This window comes from Mobula birostris, chromosome 12 (genome assembly GCF_030028105.1).
Source record: "Mobula birostris isolate sMobBir1 chromosome 12, sMobBir1.hap1, whole genome shotgun sequence".
NCBI classification, from domain to species: domain Eukaryota; kingdom Metazoa; phylum Chordata; class Chondrichthyes; order Myliobatiformes; family Myliobatidae; genus Mobula; species Mobula birostris.
In genome coordinates, this window is record NC_092381.1 from 81730457 (window position 1) to 81749260 (window position 18804).

Consider the following 18804-nt stretch of genomic DNA (forward strand, 5'->3'; position numbering starts at 1 on the left):
CTTGCAGCAGTTATACAGTTCTATTTACTTATGCAATGTCACCCTTAATACATGATCTGTAGAACAAAACTCTGCCATTTTCACGAGTGGCAAAAGCACAATTATTTTTCTGATAATTTATCTAATGAATTTACCAACATTCTAAACTTACACCAAAATAACTTCTCGGAGTACTGGCTATGTACTAACAGAAAAACAACTTACTAGAAACCTTATTGCTTACTTACTTAAAGACTCTGCCTGTACTTGTTCAAGTTTGTTCTCACCCAAGTCTATAGAGCCAATTCATGACCAATCAGACAATGGACCCAGAGAAGTTATTTTGGTGTAAGATTAAAATGTTGATAAATTCATTAGATAAATTATCAGAAAAATAATTATGCTTTTGCCACTCTTGAAATGGCACAGCTTTGCTGTACAGATCATGTATTAAGGGTGACATTGTATAAGTAATTAGAAATGTGTAACCACTCAAAATAATTAAAATGTTTATCCTTCTTCTCAATTGAGCAACATTTATTTCCAGCATCTTTGTAGTGTATTTATGCAGGATAAGTAAACAAAGCTTAGAACATAATCGTACCATTATAACATTGTTACCATTTGTTCTCCCCTCATAAGTGTGATCAGAATAATATGCTTACCTTTGCTTTTAAAATCCTAATTGTCTCGAATTATTCAGAGGCTAAAGTTTACAAGCACTTCTAGCATGATTCAAAGCATCAACCCAGATAAGTGGCAATGTCTCTGTGAGATTGCAGGTGCCTGACAAAATTTCAATAGGACTCTTTTCACTCATTAAGAAAGAAATCTGATTGAAGATTTCAAGTGTCTTTCATATGGACCATGATATGGCAAGAGCCCAGGAAAAAGACATGTAACAAGACATAAGGAAGGGTGTCACAAAGAGAAGGATAAAGCCACAAGCTAGATCGTCAATTTGGAGAAAGATGCTTGTAGTCGTGATGCATGTTGTTGGTCTACCATGAGTCATTTACATTGACATGGAGATTTCTCTAACCTTGTGCTGAGTCATTTCCAGGGAACATAATAACCCTGAGGATTAGAGCAGAATTTGCAGGTAAAATCTATCTAAGAAATTGAGAAGGGATATTAAAAATAGACTGAAAATGACTTTTTGAAATGGGAAGCTATTATAAAAATGTTATTGTTGAACATACATCATAATGCACAGGAAACTGAAATATAATCACTGACCAGCCAATATCTTGCATGCATATTTTCCTGAAGGTAATCACAAGTAGGTTGCATTTTTTGTTTTATTGCACCTTCAGGAAGTACATGTTTTTTTCTGTAGGTCAAGGGAAGTTAGAACTGAATACTTGCTGTCTACTTGCTGGGTTTTGTTGGCAAAAACTCTGATAATACTTGGAAAGAAACAGGGAGAAGAGTGTGTAAGTATGTACACACATACACACACACACACACACACACACACACACACACACACACACACACACTTTTCCTGTGAGAAATAAATTATATAAATTGTAGCTTTTAGTTTTCAGGGAATCAGTCCTTCCAGCTCAGATATTTTCCATTGTGCCTTGTGCAATAAAATATGGAAATTACTTGAATTATTTATTGAATATGGTAATGTTACATTGTACTTAATGGCAGTTTGTGATGCATTCAAATGTTTATCAAAGAACAGAAATATCCAAAAATGCTCAGCAGTTCAGACTGCATTTACAAAGTATATGGAGTGTTAATGTTTTAGGGAGATCTCCTTTTCTCTGCTGAATGATTCTTCTGTTTATATTTCAAACTTCCAGTATCTGCAGTATTTTCTTCTTGGAAGTCTCTGCTGCCTTGGAACTGTCACAAATACTGAGCAGCTCTCGGTTGTTTTTATTGTAAAATTTCCTCTATGCTCTGGTGGGAGCTCCGCTGCTTAAGGCTCTTTTTGGTGTGCTGAAATCAACGTGAGAGATCATTCGTTGGTGATGCAGTGTCAGGCTTAGATCTCCGGTGCCTTTTTGGCTCTTTTCGCCAGGCTGAAATCAGGGTGGGGCCAATAAAAAAAGGGGGAGTGAAAGCAGAGCAGCCATTGTCTGAGTGGGGCAGTTAGAGTGGTTAGGCTTTGGCTCAATAGACTTGGGTGAGAACAAACTTGAACAAGTACAGGCAGAAGTTCTAAATAAGTAAGCAGTAAGGTTTCTAGTGTTGGCACGTGGCCAAGTAGTTAAAGCGTTGGTCTAGTGATCTGAAGGTCGCTAGTTCGAGCCTTAGCTGAGGCTACGTGTCGTGTCCTTGGGCAAGGTACTTAACCACACATTGCTCTGCGACGACACCGGTGCCAAGCTGTATCGGCCCTAGTGCCCTTCCCTTGGACAACATCGATGGCGTGGAGAGGGGAGACTTGCAGCATGGGCAACTGCCAGTCTTCCATACAACCTTGCCCTGGCCTGTGCCTTGGAAACCTTCCAAGGCGCAAATCCATGGTGTCATGAGACTAATGGATGCCTGTAAAAAAAGGTTTCTAGTAAGTTGTTTTTCTGTTAGTATATAGCCAGTGTTCCGAGAAGTAGTGGTATGCCCTTTGTGTGAGATATGGGAACTCTGGGGGACCTCACTGAGTTTCCCTGATAACTACATCTGCATGAATTGCATCGAGCTGCAGCTCCTTAGAGACCGTGATGAGGAGCCAGAGCTGAGCTCTAGCTGTTTGACCTTCGGCTCGTAGGGGAAAATGAGGAGGTGATAGATAGGAGCTACAGGGAGGTAGTCAGCTCTAAACTGCAGGAGGGAGGTACCTGGGTGACTGCCAGTAGAGGGAAAGTGAATAGGCAGCCAGTGCAGAGTACCTCTGCAGTGTTCCCCTCAATAATAATGGTTTGGATATTGCTGTTGGAGATGACCTACCAGAGGGAAGCTGCAGCAACCAGGTCTCTGGTACTGTCTGGTTCTGTGATTCAGGAGGGGAGGAGAGGGGAAAGAAGGAGTTCAGTAGTGTTAGGGATTGCCATAATCAGAGGAGCAGCAAGCAGATTCTGGGATGTGAATGGGACACCCGGATGGTACGTTCCCTTCCAAGTGCCAGGGTCAGGAATGTCTGGGATCAGGTCCATGGCATCCTAAAGAAGGAGGGTGAACATTTGGAAACTGCTGTATATATTGGTACCAACAACATAGGTAGGAAAAGGGAGGAGGTCCTGAAGAGACAATAAAGGCAGGGAGATGAAAAGAAGGACCTCTAGATTAGTGATCTCTGGATTACTACCTGTGCCACATGAGAGTGAAAGTAAGAATAAAATGATCTAGCACAGCTGAAGAATTGGTGCAGGGGGCAGAGCTTCAGATTTCTGGATCACTGGGATCTCTTCTGGGGAAGTTATGATCTGCACAAAAAGGACGGGTTACCATGGTACCCAGTGAGGACCAATATCCTTGTGGGCAGGTTTGCTGGAGCTGTGGGGGAGGACTTAAACTAATTTGGCAGGGGGATGGGAACCAGAATGATAGAGTTGAGGATAGGGCAATTGGTATACAACTAGATGCAGTGAGTAGTAAGATTGTGAAGAAAGACAGGCAGATGTTACGGAAAGATTGCAGTCAGTGGGATGAGTTAAAGAGTACCAGGGAGCCAAAATCAGAAAGGGTGATGAATACAGGACTGAAAGTGTTATACTTGAATGCACACAGTATACTGAATAAGGTAGATGATCTTGTAGCACAGTTACTGATTAGTAGGCATCACATTGTATGCGCCTCCGAGTCATAGCTGAAAGAAGATCATAGCTGTGAACTTAACATCTAAGAATTCACATTAAAAGAATGGGCAGGTAGGCAGAGGGGGTGGGTGGCTCTGTTAGTAAAAAATGAAATCATATCCTTAGGAAGAGATGACAGAGGATCATAAGACGTGGAATCCTTGCGGGTAGAGTTAAGAAATGGCAAGGATAAAAAGACACTAATGGGAGTTATAGACAGACCTCTGAACAGCAGGCAGAATGTGGGCTATAAATTACAATGAAAGATGGAAAAGGCATGTAAAAAGGACAATATTGTGATAATCATGGGGGATTTTAACATGTAGGTTGATTGGGAAAATTACTTCACGCTGGATTCCAAGAGAGGGAACTTGCAGAATGCCTACAGGATGGCTTTATACGTTAACCGTTATTAATGTAATCCCGATCTCTTTGTATCATTATCATTGTTATGTTTATCAATTCAAAACTTAACAAAAAATGTAGCCTCCCCTGGCAAGCCTCAGGGTCACTCAACTCGCTGTCGTCTAGGGAAACAGCCCTTGGCCCCGCCAAACTGGGTAATTAAGTTTGTGTGGCTGCTGTGTGATGAACCCACCCTGCCAAATAACAGACAATACTCCATATACAATTAAATGAATTACAGTTTATAGATATTACTGGAACTATATAATTAATAAAGATAAAATATAAAAGGAAAATAAGAGGTGCCACACTTATCAAAGTTCAATCTCTTCATGCACAAGAGTTGGAGCTCTGGTACTGATCTTCTCTTCACCATTCGATCCTTTCGGACCACCTCGACCCGTCGCCTGGGACCAACCACAGTTATCGACCAGACGCTCCACACGACTCTGTCTCCGTCTCCTCTCCCCGCCGAAGACCCTGGACCTTGGACTCCTGCTTGACGTCCGACCCCATTAACCGGCTCACAGCACCTTGTCCATTCTCTCTCTCTATCGCGCCTTCTGCCCAAAAACCCGCACAATAACTTACAGACACTCTAGAAAGAATAATATCAATCCCAATTGGTTTGTTCGCTCTCTTATCAATAACATAACCCAAACAAGCTGCTAGCGGGAGAACTTTCTCAGCAGTTAACATAACAAAGAAACCATTTTAATTAGACTACGCAGTAACATAAAAGAAGAAACCCCTTACAAAAAGATTAAGAAAGAAAGATGGCTTTTTAGATCAGCTTGTGTTTGAGACCACTAGGGGAACAGTAACTTTGGATTGGGTGTTAAGTAATGGCCGGGCTTTGATTAGGGAGCTTAAGGTAAAGGATGTTTAAGAGACAGTGATTATAATATGATAGAATTCATGTTGCAGTTTTAGAAGAAGCTAAAATCAGTATTGCAGCGGAGTGAAGGGAATTACAGAGGCATGAGAGAAGAACTGGCCTAAGTTGATAGGAAGAGAAACTAGTGGGATGATGGCAGAACGGTAGCGGGAGGACACAAGAAGTTTTTTCAGATATATAAAGAGTAATAGAGAGACAAGTGTGGATATTGGACTGTTGGAAAATGATGCTGGAGGGGTAGTAATTAGGAACAAATAAATGATGGACAAAGTTAATAAGTATTTTGCATCAGGCTTCACTGTGGAAGACACTAACGATATGCTAGAAATTGACGAGTGTCGGGGTCAGAAGTAAGTGTAGTTGCTATTACAAAGGAGCAGGTGCTTGGGAAGCTGAATAGTCTGAAGGTAGATAAGTCACCTGGACCAGATGGACTACACACCAGGGTTCTGAAAGAGATAGCTAAAGAGATTGTGGAGACATTATTAGTGATCTTTCAAGAATCACTCAATTCTGGGATGTTTCGAAATGGCTGAAAAATTGCAAATGTTACTCCACTCTTTAAGAAGGGAAGAAAGCAGAAGAAAGGAAATTATAGGCTAGTTAACCTGAATTCAGTGGTTGGAAAGATGTTGGAAAGGATGAGGTTTTGGGGTACATGGAGGCACATGATAAAATAGGCCAAAGTCACCATGGAGAAATCTTGCTTGACAATTAAAATTATTTGAGGAAATAACAAGACAGCATAAATAAAGGAGTGTCAGTGGATGTTGCTTATTTGGATTTTCAGAAGACCTTTGACAAGGTGCCACACATGAGGCTGCTTAACAAGATAAGAGCCTATGGTATTACAGGAAAGAAACTAATATGGGTAGAAGATTGGCTGACTGGCAGGAGGGAAAGAGTGGGAATGAAGGGAGACTTTTCTGGCTTACTCCTTATGACTGGTGTTGTTCTGCAGGGGTTATTGATGGCACTGCTTCTTTTCACTTTATATGTCTGTGATTTGGATGATGGAATTAATGGCTTTGTGGTCAAATTTGTGGACGGTATGAAGATAGGTGAAGGATCAGGTAGTGTTGAGGAAGCAAGCTGTCTGCAGAATGGGAGATGGGCAAAGAAGTGGCAGATAGAATATAGTGTTGGGAAGTGTATGATCATGCACTTTGGCAGAAGGAATAAAGGCATTCATTATCTTTAAGTGGGGGGAAAATTAAAAAAATCTGAGCTGCAGATGGACTTGGGAATCCTCATGCAGATTTCCCTAAAGGTTAACTTGCAGGTTGAGTCAGTGGTAAGAAAGGCAAATGCAATGTTAGCATCCATTTGCAAGGACTAGAAGAGAAAAGCAAGGATACAATGTTGTGGCTTATAAGGCATTGGTCAGATCACACTTGGAATACTGTGAACAATCTTGGGCCCCTTATCTAAGAAAAGATGTGCTGACATTGGAGGGTCCAGAGGAGATTCACAAGAATGAACCCAAGAATAAAAGGGTTAACATATGAGGAGTGTTTTATGACTCTGAGCCTGTACTCACTGGAGTTTAGAAGAATGAGGGGAGTTCTCATTGAAAATGATTGAAAATTGAAAGGCCTAGATAGAGTGGGATGTGGGGAGCATGTTTCCTGTAGTGGGACATCTTGGAGCAGAGGTTACAGCCTCAGAATTCAGGTATATCCATTTAGAACAGAGATGAGGAAAGAATTCATAGCCAGAGGGTGGTGAATCTGTGCAACTCATTGACGTATACAGAAGTGCAGGCCAAGTTACTGGGTATATTTGAAGTGGAGGTTGATAGTTTCGTGATGAATCAGGGCATCAAAGGTTATGGGGAGAAGGCATGAGAATGGGGATGAGAGGGATAATAAATCAGCCATGATGGAATAGCAGAGCTGACTCGGTGGGCTGAATAACCGGTTTCTGCTTTTCTGTCTTATGGTCTTATGCTTAAACACTTTGGGACGAATTTTCAGCTTTGTGCCTGATTTTAATGCTTTGGAGACTCCAGATAATGGCAGTTATCAAAATACAATGTTCATTTCAACTTCCCACTCAAATTCTTTGTTGCATACACATACATAAGATCTTCCAAGTAACAACACAGCTGGGGGCACATTTTTAAATGTAATTGGTTTGGTTTTTCTTCTTGTATTAAGAGATATCCATTTATACAGTACCATATATCTAAAAGTAGCAACTTTGATGCAATTTTATGAACAGGGCTGAAAGACTTTTATCACAAAGTATCATCTTTTACAGTCTCTGTGAATAAGCTTATATTAAAAAGTTGATTGTAATATGTCTTTCAGAATCTCCCAAAGCAGCTTTTTAAACTGTTGTAATGCAGAAAAGGTGGCAGCCATCTTGAACCAAAGGTATGAAAAATCACTTCTCATTCTTCTGCAGGTCAAATTGTTAAACCTTGTCTCATTAAATAACTTTTGGGATCCTACCTGAATGACTGGATGCTTTTTCTTAAATAAAGGAACCCCGACTATACACATTATAAATGTATTTCTATTATTTGGACATCCATTTAAAAAACATTCTCTTATCTATCTAACTAGTTGTAAAATGTTTAAAAAGTTAATTTAAAAAATACGTTCTTTAATTCCAGACTTGCTGACTGTGAGAATCCTTTAATATGACCAGCTACTCACTGACCTTGATGATATCACAATTCCAATGTCTAGGACTTTTGTTGAAGTGACACTCATCTACATCAGTGATCATGAAAGAGGAAGTTCACCTGGTTTTTATGAATCTACTCAAATATTTGTTCATCCCAAGAGAGAAGGAATGAGATCATGGTTAATTAGAAGTTCACAATTTTGGCCACAAATGTTAGCAAAGTTGAAGGCCCCTACACCTGCCCCCTGTCTAGACCAGGGATTTCCAGCACTTTTTATGCTATGGACCAATGCCATTAAACAAGGGGTGTGTGGACTCCTGGTCTAGACCAGCTTTATAACAAACTGCTGAAAAAACACAATATGTCATGCAGCATCTGTGAAGACGAAGGGATAGGTGAAGTTTTGGGTTGAGACCTTGCATCAGGACTGAAAGTGTTGAGGGAAGCCAGCCAGTATAGTGTGGTGAGAGGGAAGGGTGAGGTAGGGACTGATGGGCGACGTAGAATGTTGTGAGGAGGGAAATGATGGGCGTATGGAGGAAAGAGATGGTGAAGTTGGGAGACAATGGTTGGAGAGTGAATAAAAGCCCTCATTCACATCTCTTCCACCTGTCTTCTGCTCTCATTTTCTTCCACCTAGACAAAACAGAGGTAGAGTTCTCTTGGTCCTCACCTTTCACCCTACCAGACTCTGCACCTGGCACACCATCCTTCGTCATTCCCACCAGCTGCAAGGAGATCCCACTACCAGTCCCATCTTCCCCTGTCCATCCCTTTCTCCATTCCACAGTGACCACTGTCTCTGTCATCCCCTGGTTCACTCATCCCTACCCTCTTACTGTTCCTCATTCCTAGCCCTTTCCCCTGCATCTCTAGGAGGTGCAACACCTCTCTCAGCCATTCTAGGCACTTAACAGGCCTTCCAAGTCAGGCAAGGATTCACAAAAAACCTGCTCTAACCTGGTCTACTGCATTTGATGCTCTCCATGTGACACCCCCCACCCACATTGGTGGAACAAAATAGAGTCTAGTCAATGATTTTGTGGAACATTTATTCTGTCTGCAGTGGCTATCTGACCTCCCAGTTGCATGCCATTTCAACTCCACCCCCTGTTCCCACACCAACCTGTCTGTCCTCATCCTCCTCCACCTCCAGGAAGAGGTCAAACACTAACTAGAAGAGAAGCACCTCATATTCCTTCTGAGGAGTCTTGCAATCCTATAGGATGAATATTGAATTCTCCATTTTCAGGTAACCTGCACTCCCCATGCTCCTTTCTCTCCACTTCTGGTTTCCTACCCCCCCCACCCCGAATTCCTTCACTCCTCTCCCCCTCATTACCTAGTTTCATTCCCTTCTTCCACTTGGTTCCACCTACCCATCAACTCTCCCTTATCTGGTTCAGCTTATCACCCCACTACCTCATCTCCTCATACTCCTGCTCCTGATTCAGCATATCAACCCAAAATGTCAACCATCCATTCCCTCCACATTTGGCCCATTAAGTCTGCTCCACCATTCAATCTCGACTGATCCTTTTCTCCCCCTCCTCAGCCCCATTTCCTGGCCTTCTCCCCGTAACCTTTGATGCTGTCTCCAATCAAGAACCTATCAATCTCTGCTTAAATATAACCAACAACCTGGCCTCCACAGCTGCCTGTGGTAACAAATTCCACAAGTTCTGGTGAAAGAAATTTCTCTGCATCTCTGTTTTAAATGGACACCCCTCTATCCTGAGGCTACGCCTTCTTGTCCTAGACGTCCCCCACCATGGGAAGCATCCTTTCCACATCTACTCTGTCTAGGCCTTTCAATATTCGAAAGCTTTCAATGAGATCCCCCCCTCCATCCTCCTAAATTACAACGAGTACACACCCAAAGCCATCAAACGTTCCTTGTGTGATAACACTTTCATTCCCAGAATCATCCTCTCCAATTCCAGCACATCTTTTCTTTGATAAGGAGCCTGAAAGTGTTCTCAATACTCAAGGTGAGGCCTCACCAGTGCCTTATATAGCCTCAGCATCACATCCCTTGAAGATGGCCTCCTTTTGAAAAGTAGGAAGAAACTTAACTCCAAAATATCTTGAAGTCAGGAGGTGGGAAATAATTCTCGTGGGGACTGGAATATTACACTTGTGATCTGATGGCTCCCTCCCCAGCAATGTACGTCAAAGCGCGCTGTTCGTCAAAGCTCAATTGACCCTACTGATCTACACGCTGAGATAACACCCCTTCTCCTGATGAGTACTCGGCTGTGCAGGCAGTGTGTCAGGAGATCATGCATTTGGTTGCAATATGTGCTGACGATGTAAACATTAAAGTCACAGCCCTCCAACGTTTATATCTGAACTTATTCGGCAATGTTACTATTTTCCTCAGTGTGGATTCCACTACTGCACAGTTCATGAATGAAGCAAAATGTTTTATGACTTACGTTATGAATCACGAAGTATAGCTAGCTCTTCTGCAGAACCAAACACAATTACTTATCTGGATCATATTCTGATTCCCGCAAAGGTAATTGGATCCTTTTTAATGAGACTCAATTATTTATCTTGATTTGGCAAAGTCCTCAGTATCAGTTGCGGTTTTATTGATAATGTCAATTTATTCAATCAGTCACCTGGGAAAATGCTCCTATTGTTGTCTAGAATATACTTATTTTTATAGGGTGTTATTAGATCTGCAGATTTATAATCCATGAAGGAAACTAAAACAAAACCATTTTTACTGGTAATGCTAGGCAGTGAGCAAATAAATTCTTTAGGCCAGTAAAACCATTTCACAGTAAAGCTTTCTCTCTAGTAATTTGAAGGAGGGAACCCCCCCGCCCCCATAGGACATCAATGATGTCCTCCTTCTTTAAAGAATGGGGTTCCTTCCCTCTTCTATTGATGCTACTCTTACCTGTTTTTCCTCCATTTCCCATACATCTGCAGTCACCCATCTTCCCGCTGTTGTAATAATGACAGAGTCCCTCTTGTCCTTACTTACCACCCCATCAGCATCCTCATTCAAAATGTTATCCTCCACAACTTCCACCATCTCCAAAGGGACCCTACCACTAAACATATCTTTACCACCCCCACCTCCGCTTTCCACGGGGATCGCTCCCTCCACCATTCCCTTGTCCATTCGTTCCCCCTCACTAATCTCCTTCCAAGCACTTATCCCTACAAGCAGCCCAAGTGCTACACCTGGCCATGCACCTCCTCCCTCGCCTCCATTCAGGGCCCCAAACACTTGTCCCAGGCAAAGCAACACATCATCTGCAAATCAGCTAGGGTCGTCTCTTGTGTCCGGCGCTCCCGCTGCAGCGCCCTCTACATTGGGGAGACACGTTGTAAATTGGGGACCGCTTCGTCAAGCACTTCTGCACCATCCGCCATTAGCGGTCTTCTGGGTGAGTATATTAATCACTGATCTTGCCTCCATGTAAACAGTCAGAGATTCAGTAGGTACAGGATCCTCACTTTGGTATTGGTATTAGTTTATTGTCGTTACATACACTAGGACACAGTGGAAAGCTTGTCTTGCATGCTGTAGAGATCAACTGATCACACATTGCATTGAGCTAGAAAAAGGTAGAACAATAACCATGCAGAATAAAGTGTAAAAGCTTGAGGTAGATTGTGAGACCAAGAGTCCATCTTTTAGGACAAGAGGGCTGCTCAAGCGTCTGATAACAGTGGGATAGAAGTTGTCCTTGATCCTTGATCCTGTAATCTGGTAGGACAAATCAGCTCAGTACCAAAGTAGAGCAGTGTCTGAAATGATCAGACTATTATCTGCCACAGAGCAAGGATCTTTCTCTAATCCCTTGAGCTCTCTCCTTGAGGAGGTGTTGTTTGCAGTGTTCTTTGAAAATTAATAGATTTTGTTTACGGAAATTTACTTAGATTCAGAGTCAATGGGGAAAAGAATTCTCTCTTTGCCTTGGGACATTTCTTTTGTTTTGTTTGCTATGGTACTAGGCTTTGAAGTTTACCCCAAACAACTTTGTGCATCCTCCACTCTCTATCCCACCACTCATTCCACTGTTGTTGAAGACTACAGAATATCAGTACAAAGTGGATGGAGTTGTCCGTGGTCTTGAGATGAGGAACTATGTGTTGTGCAATGAATAGGGATGCCTTTGGGTTGGATGGACTCTGGAGGCAAAATCAGACTCTGGAGACTCTGATCTTTCTTGCACCCACCCCCTCCCCCCACCACTGATATAGCTCCTTATTGAGACAATCTCCATCCCACAGGGTTTGTGGGGCATTCAGAGGAGGGAAGAGGAGCAAACGGCAAAATGTACATTATCTACTGCTCATACTAGCCTCTCATTCACTCTGGGGAATAGATGTTGGACTTTGCTGGAGATACAAACATCAGGATAAATGAATTAAAATCTTAAATGCATTCCTCTAACCATCATTGCCAGTATTTGGCACCCACACTGCAGGCACCCTCATCTCTACACCCTTCCCAATCCATTCACTCAGCTCTTCACCTCCACAAGTTCTCCCTCAACCACTGCCACTACCATCCACCTAACACTTCACCCCCACACCCGCCGAACAACAGGACCTAGTGTGAAGAGAGGGGAGCACAATAGAAAGAATCAGGGGAGCGGTTGTGAGGAAGATCAGTTGAGGGCATCAAGGCCTTGAGGTGCTGCAGCTGGTTTCTTGGATATGTTCAGGGGTTGTAAGCAGGTGGATTTACTCTCTAAGCAAATGCAAAAATAATTACCAGGGATTGCAGAAGGATGTACAGTTCAGTTCCAGTCAGATAGGTGAAGCAAGCTTGAGGCTCTGAGTGAACCACTCTTGTTTCTACTTCTGATGTTTGTGGATGGGTGGGAGTGGGAGTTGGTTTTTTTGAGATTGAAATCTAGACATATATTGAGAAGGCATACTTTGTGGTCTGTTCAGGCTAGGGTACAGTAAATGGTAGATCCAAACATATCCCACATTCTGGGGTAAAGACACAGTTAAATCACCCACAACATTGATCCACTCAAGTGCCAAATTCTTGGGGCTTGGGGAACTACAGAATGTGCAGAGGAAATAGTGTGCATACAAGCATACACGAGGAGAAGCTGAAAACAGCTTGATATCCCCACAAAAGGCACTGCACGGAACGTTTCCCGGTTGTGACCCTAGGGAAGTTTCTAGTTGAAATCCTTTCCTATCTTTCTGTTTTAAAGTGAGTACAGATGTTTGTGATCTTTAGAGATGGGGATTATTGCTTGCCCAGATTCAGTGAATATTAAACTTGTACTCCCCCAGGAAGCAAAACGTACTGTTAGTTAACTCTGCCTGACATGAAACAGGAATCAGATGACAATGATCATCTGCTTCCCACGGTACTACATGGGAGGCACGGCTGTGTCAGCAGACGCCAGTTCAGGCTCAGTTCCTACTGGTGTCTGTAAGGAGTTTGTATGTTCTCCCTGTGACTGTGTGTGTTTGCTCCGGTTTCCTCCCTCATTCCAAAGGCATACAGCTAGGGTGAGTGAGTTGTGGGTATGCTGTGTCACTGCCAGAAGTATGGCAACACTTGAGGCCTGCCCCGCACAATCCTTACTGATTTGATTGGACGCAAACGATGCATTTCACTGCATGTTTTGATGTACAGGTGACAAATAAAGCTAATCTTTAAAAGCCTTCCGATTCCTATCCATAGTGCAGCTGCAGTCGCCTTGTGTAGGCATATTGTTTGCTTTAAGAAAGCACTCATCAAGTAATCATTCCTTTTTGAAGGAGAAAGAGTGATGTATTACTTCTGTTATAATACAAATGCCTTTCAACATAATGTGGGGAATCATGTCTTTCTTCATAGTACTGGAGGCCACTGATTTTTACCATCTGGGTTGGAATCCCTCAGACCTAGGGACAAATTAACTGCTCTTTTCAAGTCAAACCAGATTAAAACCTGGTTTATATCAAGTAGTCAGGTTGTGCCAGTTGACTTTGCTTCAAAATGTGCTTCTGTGATAATCCAAGTACGTAAATTGGTTGACACACACTCAACTTTTCAGGAACAGCTTCTCACCCTCTGCCATCAGATTTATGAGTGGACAGTGAACCCACGAACACTACCTCACCTTTTTTTTTGCTTTTATTCTCTTCATTTCTTGCTTAATTAATTTATTTTAATATGTACTTTACATATTGTAATTTATAGTTATTATTATGATTATGTATTGCAATGTGCCACTGCTGCAAAACAACAAAATTTCGCACCTTGTACCAGTGATATTAAGCCTGATTTGGAGTGTGAGAGGCAACTTTACAGAGGTGTATAAGATTATAAGAGGCATAGACAGGGTGGACATCCAATGTATTTTTCCCACGGCAACATTGACTAATACCAGAGGACATCCTTTTAAGCTGATTGGACGAAAGTTCAGGGAGATATCAGAAGTTATTTTTTTAACACAGAGAATGCTATGTGCCTGGACTGCATCGTGGGGGTGTTGGCAGAAGCTGATATGATAGGGACGTTCAAGAAACTCTCAGATTAGAAGATGGTTGTAAGAAAATTGGAGGGTTGTGGGCTGTCCAAGAGGGAGGGGTTAGATTAACCATGAAACAGACTAAAAGGTTTGCAAAACGTCATGGTGAGAAAGTCCTGTACTGTGCTATACAGTTCTGTGATCTAACATATCAGGGCAAGTTGATTAGTTCTGATGAGTGACTAAAGATCCTTCATTACAGCCACATTTACACTCTGATAAGGCAGCATCTAATTGTACAGAAGTCCTGGCAGTCCAGCATCTGGCTCACGAATACGGGCCAAGGATTCAAAATTGAAGTAAGTTGTGTAGCTAGAACTGAGGGTGGGGTCAGAGGGTGTCTGTGGTTGTTATCCGGGGTCTGGGCTAAATGTGCTTCTGGAGTTGGGGTTGCGGTCTGGGTGCAGAATATCAGGGTTCGGTAAGCGGACTGACTTGTGAACAGAAGTAGGCCCTGGAGTCATGTATATTTCTGACTCCCTTTAATGTCATGGTGCTCTGGAAAATTTGTTATATCACTGTGTAATGAGTAAAACTAGAAATATGTTTGGGAGTAACTTTCAACAGTTTTGAAAATGGACTGCTTGGCATTACCAATGTTCCATGAGGTCAGGTTATTGGAAGTTTATTGTTAGCAGAATGTCAGTTCTGATGAGAAATCTTCAAGTCATACAGTCATAGAGCACTACAGCACAGAAACAGGGCTTTTTTTAGCACATTTCCTCCCTGCTGAACTGTTACTCTGCCTAGTCCCGTCCACCTGGACCTGGACCATAGTCCTCCATACCCCTCCCATCCAAACTTCTCTTAAATGTTACAATTGAACCCATGTCTACCACTTGCACTGGCAGCTCGTTCCACTCTTAGCCCACCCTCTGAGTGGTTTCCCTTCATGTTCCCATTAAATATTAATCTTTCACCCTGAATGTATTACCTCTAATTCTAATCTCACACAACCACAGGGAAAAAAACTTGTGTCCATTTGTTCTATCTATACCCCTCCTGTAAGATCTCCCCTCATTCTCCAATGCTTCAGGGAATCAAGTCCTAACTTATTCAACCTTTCCATATAACTGAGGTCCTCAAATTCCAGCAAAATTCTTGTAAATCTTCTCTGCACTCTTTTAAGCTCCTATTAATAACTTGCCTCTATGTAGGTGACCAGAAATGGGTACAATACACCAAATTTGGCCTCACTGATGTCTTGTATAGCTTCTACATAGCATCCCAACTCCAGAAATGAATGCACTGATTTTGAAGGCCAATGAGTCAAAAGCTCTCTTGACACTTTATCTACCTATGATGCCACTTCAAAGGAATTATGGATCTCTATTCCCAGATCCCTGATTATAGGGAACAGTTGATATTTATACTTGAAATCTTAACTGTGTCTCCTTCCACATCCTGCCCAGGGTTTCCACAATTTTCTGTTTTTAATATCTAATTCATTGGCCTAACACATTCTAAATCAATGGCATCTGAAGTCTGATCCTTCTACTAAAATTTAACGGAATGAATATTTTGAATAATAAAGACTGGTCATTCCTTTTGTAAAATAGAAAACAGGAGTTCTCATTGTTTCAAAGGTTATGAGTTAAAACTGCCGGACTGTGGAAACTTAGGATTTCTAATCATGAAAACAAACAAAACAATTCAAAAACAGCCCCTTACATTTAAGTTTTGTGAAACTTAATAATGCCATTAAAAATAAGCCATAATTCTGTACTTGTATTGATCAGCCTCTATTTAGAGAAAGCTCTTAAAACATTCTCCTGAACTTCATTGACACAAGGGCTTATTCCAATGTGCATAAAAATGTAAACATCAGTATCTCCTGGGAAATTGAAATGAAGTCTGCATTCTACAGTAGCTCAACTGTTTATTAACTGCCTGGATTAAATCATAATATATTTTTGCGACTGTCAGTCACTGTAATCATTGACTATAGCTTTACTGCAGCAATATGATTTACAATGGCAAGTAGGGATTCATATAGCATGGAAACAGGCCCTTCATTCAACTGAGCCTGTGCCAAACATCTGCTCTGATCCATTTCCATCTGTTCTCCTCTCATTTCCATCAATTTTCTGCAGAACCTATCACTAACCTATGCACTGAGAACATTTACATTCCTTTAGGATATGAGGAGAATGCAGAACATCCAAAGACAGCCACGTGGTTGTCAGGAGACCCTGACGCTCGGCAGAGGATGGCGCTCGGGAGGCTGTATCGGAGAGGCTGGTCGGATGCTTGGAGTTTTCAGACATATGGACTCAGGGTCGGCTGGGGTCGGCTGCTTCCAAGCTATCGGCAAGTTGACGGTGCCTGGAGGTTTATGGCAGGGAGTTTCTCCCTCTTGCTGCCTGCTATCAGGGACTCGGGAGTCGATCGACTTGGGACTTTGAGACTATTTTTACCATGCCCATGGTTTGTTCTTCATCAAATTATGGTATTGCTTTGCACTGCTGTAACTATATGTTATAATTATGTGGTTTGGTCAGTGTTAGTCTTTGGTCTGTCTTGCTTTCTGTGATATCACTCCGGAGAAACATTATATCATTTCCTAATGCATGTATGCATTTCTAAATGACAATAAAAGAGGACTGAATGTTCTCATAATCTAATCTAATCTAAAAAAAAAACTCCACATAGGTAAGTCTGAATTGAATCTGGGTTGTGCAGGCATGAAGTAGGAGCCTCACCAGCAGTGCCACTGCAGCAAGAAGAAAACTCCATGGCCTAGTATCTTGATTTAGTGATACAGTGCAGAGTAAGCCCTCTGGCCCTTTGAACCATGCTGCCTCATCAACCCCACAAACCTGATTAACTCTAACCTAATCACAGGACAACTTACAATGACCAATTTACTTACCCGGTATGTCTTCGGATTGTCGGAGGAAACTGGAGCACCCAGGGAAATCTCATGCATTCCACGGGGATGACATGCAGAGAATCCTTACTAAACTCTGGAATGCCCCAATCTGTAATAGTGTCACGCTAACTGCTACACTGCAGTGGCACCCATTTACTTGTTACTTATTCGTGATAACTCTTGGTTCTTCTTTTGTGAAAGATCTTTATGATGTTCACGTCTGAACGATAGGGCAGGTCACCAGGTTCCATACCTTTTAGTCCTTACAATGGTACTCCCACAGAAAGTTGTTCAGAAGATGAATGGTTGATGGGTTACATTTTTATTTTCGTATCAAAATAAATTCTATTTATAATAAAAAATTAGTTACAAGAATAAACCACGCAGTGCCTTTTCATTCTTCCATTCATAGTCAATACTTTCAGTCCTGCTCTATTGCACTCCTACACACCAACAGCAATGCTGCCACTAAAGTTCGAAACATAAGATTCACAGGAAGATGTCAGGGTAAATGTTGGGAAGTTGATTCCCCTCAGACTCAAGGGGATAGCCTCACTGTAAGGGGATGTCCCTTTAAGGCTGGGATGAGGAAGAATTTCTTGTCCCAAAGGTTTAATGTATTTGAAATTTCTTGTTGTGGAGTTACAAAGCAATGAATTGAATAGGTGGCCACATCCATAATAGGCAAGATAGGTTATTCCTAACCTAGAATCGAGGAGTTGAATTGCCTCACCTCATTCATGTGTTCTTATCACTGATTGGTTGTGCCAGATTATAGCCTGATCTTTATGTGTCAATGTTTGTATATCCTATGTTATTATCCTTACAGTATTAATAACTCAGACTCTCTCTAAGTTGAAATCTCTAGCGTTTGCTGGGAAAGTAGAAATGGCTTTAACTAGCTTGCCTTTATTAATCAGTGTTAAACCCCTCAGTAACTAATTACAAAGGAAGGACACAAGCTGAGGTATGAATAACCTCAAACTGTTGGAAGCTTACACTGATCCACCCTCACAGAAAGTTAAAAATAGGATACTTTTATTAACAGTCCTGATGAAAGTTCTTGGCCTGAAACATTGATATTTTTATTTTCATAGATGCTGCCTGACTTGCTGAGTTACTTCAGCATTATGTATGTGTTACTCTGGATTTCCAGCATCTGCAGAATCTCTTGTGCTAATAAAAGATCTTTTTTAGTTCCAAAATTTCCACTGTGTCTCTGTGATACTGAAAATGAATTGAGAAATCTCACTTCTGGAAGCAATAAATTGTTATGCATTTCTTTCCATCTTCTTTCTGTACTACATCTGTAGTTTAACTTTTTACTCCTCTTGATTCATAAATCTCATTGGTTGAAGAAGCGACGTTCCTGGTCTCGTAGTTCACCAAAATCTCAGGTATCCTCTTAGTGAGTAGCATTTTCAGCAACATCTGATAGAAATAATTTGCAGTCTACTGATTATTAAAGTATCTGAAAGTTCTGAAAAGCCCAGATAGGGTAGAGAGTCAGAGTCTTTATCTTCAATGCGGAACTATCAAAGACAAGAGGGCATAACCATATAAAGAGAGTGGTAAAGTTTAAAGGAGATAACGAGGCAAGTTTATACACAGAGAGTGGTAGGGTGCCTGAAATAGTTTTTGCGGTGTGTGGGAGGAGGTTTTGGAAGCAGATAGAATAACAACACTTACGAGGGATTCAGACAGGCATGTGAACAGGCAGTGAATGGAATAATAGAGGAGGAGAAGAT

The 18804-nt window shown here is 41.8% G+C and overlaps 1 long non-coding RNA gene across 4 annotated transcripts in view; it reads left to right on the plus strand.

The window, feature by feature from the left end:
- Positions 1-18226, plus strand: part of LOC140206083 (uncharacterized) — a 28221-nt gene extending 9995 nt beyond the window's left edge. For 3 of the 4 annotated variants that reach the window (XR_011888056.1, XR_011888054.1, XR_011888057.1), the window contains 3 exons: positions 1319-1415; positions 7350-7415; positions 16323-18226. This is a non-coding gene — a long non-coding RNA (uncharacterized lncRNA). Of the gene's footprint in view, positions 1-1318; positions 1416-7349; positions 7416-14386; positions 14484-16322 lie in introns of all 4 variants that reach the window. The other variant, XR_011888055.1, reaches the window with a different exon arrangement.
- The last annotated feature ends 578 nt before the right edge of the window (positions 18227-18804 follow it).